We start from the raw sequence: 3885 nt of genomic DNA, 5'->3' as shown, positions 1-3885 counted from the left end.
GCCACCATCCCTCCATACATACACAGTTTAATGCTATTAGTATACTCTGTAGGTATTTTCCTGTGAAGTCATAAGCATGTGGAGCAACGGGAATCATTAATTGCTCACAAGATAACGCGGCATTCCATCCATCCGTCCCGCTTTATATCGTTATCTCCTCCACAGGCTAGTCTGCTACGCTAGCCAGGAAGATTTTTACACATCCTCCTGGTCACATGGTTCTCCATGTAAGTAAAAAGCTGTCAGACAGACAGGAGGCTGTTAAACAGGAAACTGACAGCGCTGACCCATTTTCCCGTGTTGTCTGACTGATAATGGATATATTTTGGACTACAGGTCTGAAACTTGCTCCTAACTTGTGGTCTAATTAGATTGCATCCCTAATTGAACTTATGATCCACATAAGAGGTGTGTGTGTGTGCATGTGTTGCATTGTGTGTATGTACGTGCGCATGCATTCATGTTCAGCATTGTGTGTACAGATGCGTCAAGTGAGTCATCAACAATCACCTGGGGTTGTCTCTAAGCAAACACGATACACCACCTCCTCACCCATGGTCTCTAAAACAAACACAACACCTCTCACCCGTTGGTCTCTAAACAACACCTCCTCACCCGTTGTTCTCTTAAACAACACCTCCTCACCCAGTGTGTCTTCTAAACAACACCTCCTCTCCCGTTGTCTCTATACCACAATGCTCCTTCACCCGTTGTCTCTAACCCCAACACCTCCTCACCCGTTGTCTCTAAACAACACCTTCCTTCACCCGTTGTTCTCTAAACACACCTCCTCACTGGTTGTCTCTAAACAACACCTCCTCTTCCCGTTGTCTCTAAAAAAACCACTCCTCACCCGGGGTCTCTAAAACAAACACTCCTCTCCCAGTTGTCTCTATACCAACATCTCCTCACCCTGGTGTCTCTAAAACAAACACCCCTCTCCCGTTGTTCTCATAACATCGCCTCACCCGTTGGTCTCTAAACAACACCTTCTCACCCGTTGCTCTAAACAACACCTCCTCACCCCGGGTTTCAACAAACACCTCCTCACCCGGTGTCTCTAAAACAACACCTCCTCACCTGTTGTCTCTACAACACCTCCTCACCCGTTGATCCTCTAAAACACACCTCCTCACCCTTGTCTCTAAACCACTCTCCTCACCCTGTTGTCTCTAAAACACCTCCTCACCCGTTGTCTGCTAAACACCTCCTCACCCGGTGTCTCTAAACACCTCCTCACCCGTCCTGTCTCTAACACCTCCTCACCCGTTTGTCCTAACAAACGCTCCTCACCCGTTGTCTCTAAACAACACTTCCTCACCCGTTGCTCTCTTAACAACCCCTCCCTCACCGTTGTCTACTAAACAACACCTCCTCACCCATTGTCTCTAAACAAACACAACACCTCCTCAACCCGGGGTGTCTCTAAACACCTTCCTTCACCCGGTGTCTCTAAACACCTCCTCAAACCCGTTGTCTCTAAACAAACAAACACCTCCTCTCCCGTTGTCTCTAAACAACACCCTCCTCACCCGTTGTTCTCTAAACAACACTTCCTCACCCTGTCTTCTAAACACCTCCTAACCCATTGTCTCTAACACCTTCCTCACCCATTGTCCTCTAAACACCTCCTCACCCATTGTCTCTAAACCACGGCCTCACCCGTTGTCTCTAAACAACACAACACCTCCTCACCGTTGTCTCTAAAACAACCTCCTACCCATTGTCTCTAAAAACAACCGTCCTCACCCATTGTCTCTATACAAACAACCTCCTCACCATTGTCTCTAAACACCTCCTCAACCCGTTGGTTTTCTCTGCGTAAACAACCACAACACCTCCTTCACCAGGTCTCTAACAACACCTCCTCACCCGTTGTCTCTAAAACCTCCTCACCCCGGTTGTCTCTAACAACCCACAACCAACCTTCCTCACCCATTTGTCTCTAAACACACGCTCCTCACCCATTGTCTCTAAAACACCACCTCCTCACCCTTGGTCTCTATACAACACTTCCTCACCCCGGTGTCTCTTTAAACACCTCCTCACCCGTTGTCTCTAAACACGAGACAAACCTCCTCTACTGTTTTGCCTGGCCTTTTCACTGCAGTGGTAGTTTACAAATTAAATTTGAACACTTAGTTTTACCATTTACCATTGAGAGAGAGGAGTGCTGCCATGGCCTAGCCTGGGGAGGGATAGGGATGGAAGTGCTTGCCTGGCCTTGCCTGAGGGGAGGGAGAAGGGATGGAGTGCGCCTGGCTTGCCTACATGTGCATCTGGGCTTTCTTACGTTACACTGATGGGAGATCAATAAGTGCCTGTGCCAGGCAGAGAGAGGCCAGTGGTTATGCCAATGTAGGCAGAGCCCTCAGAGGAGATGAACCAGGAAGGGAGGAGAGGTGAGGAGATGGAACCAGGAGGGAGAGAGGTGAGGAGATGAACCAGAAGGGAGAGAGGTGAGGAGATGAACAGAAGGAGATGAGGTGAGGAGAGGAACCAGGAAGCGGAGAGGGGTGAGGAGATGAACCAGGAGGAGAGGAGCTGTGAGGAGAGGAACAGGAATGGAGAGAGGTGAGGAGTAGGAACCAGGAAGGGAAGAGAGAGTGAGGAGAATGAACCAGGAAGGAGAGAAGGTGAGGAGAGGAACCAGGAAATGAGGAGGTGAGCGAGAGGAACCAGGAAGGGAGAGACGGTGAGGAGATGAAACCAGGAAGGAGAGAGGTGAGGAGAGGAACCAGGAAGGCAGAAGGTGAGGGATGAACAGGAGGGAGAGAGGTGAGGAGAGGAACCAGGAAATGGAGCGGAGAGAGGTGAGGAGAGGAACCAGGAAGGGAGAGAGGTGAGGAGATGAACCAGGAAGGGAGAGAGGTGAGGAGAGGATCCAGGAAGGGAGAGAAGTGAGGAGATGGGGAGAAGGAAGGGAGGGGGAATGGGCAAATCACGTTTAGCTGGAAGCTAAACATGGTGTGCTGAGGGAGGATCTGAGAAGAGTAAGCTTGAACTTAGAGGCATGGGGCATGGAGGCCGATGGAGATGCAGAATAGTTAACTCACCACAGCAGCAGGCACTAAAGAACTGTATGTGATATAATAGGCTAGCTATTTAGTATTTATTAGGATCCCCATTAGCTGCTGCCAACGTGCACTGGACTAGCCACTCTTGAATAGCCCCTGGGCCAGCAAAGGTCAAATCCCTTCCCACTAATGAGATTGACAAGCCAGCACAGGTGTAACACATACTGACTAACAAGGTGACACCAATCTGTGCTCCCTACGTGCTAACGAGCTGTACGTGCCAAAGTCCGTCCTCAAAACATAAATGGAAAAAACCAAAGCCTATAACGTTACAAAKCTTTTTCTTTCAAAACAGCATTTATAGGGACATAGGTGAACAACCAATGAGTAGCAGGTACTTCTAATCAGGGTCTCCACTCATCTGCCAATCAGAGTTGTGGCTTTTGTGGTCTACCTGTATTTGTTTGAACAACAAAATGAAAGAAAACATTGGTTAATCGCATCGAATTAGAGACATAATTCAGTATAGACATTATGATAACTCAGTTTGTAAAATCACTGACTTGAACTTGGGTTTTCAATCAAGTTGTCCTTATTAGGTGCAAATTCAAGCCTAATGTATTTTGTTATGTGCGGAAAATGTAATTGAGTTAGCGCTTGTGAATATTACCACCACAGGGCTCACGTTCTAATCAATACCAGTATAAACTATTTAAGACATTATCTACATGGATAAATCCCTTCCTTCTTTTAGGAACATTATCTACATGGATAAATCCCTTCCTTCTTTTAGGAACATTATCTATATGGATAAAATCCCTTCCTTCCTTTAGGAACATTATCTATATGGATAAAATCCCTTCCTTCC

This window comes from Salvelinus sp. IW2-2015, unplaced genomic scaffold (assembly GCF_002910315.2).
Source record: "Salvelinus sp. IW2-2015 unplaced genomic scaffold, ASM291031v2 Un_scaffold11113, whole genome shotgun sequence".
In the NCBI taxonomy this organism is placed as follows: Eukaryota; Metazoa; Chordata; class Actinopteri; order Salmoniformes; family Salmonidae; genus Salvelinus; species Salvelinus sp. IW2-2015.
The sequence above is the reverse complement of the archived record's forward strand: the minus strand, read 5'-3'. Positions refer to the sequence as shown.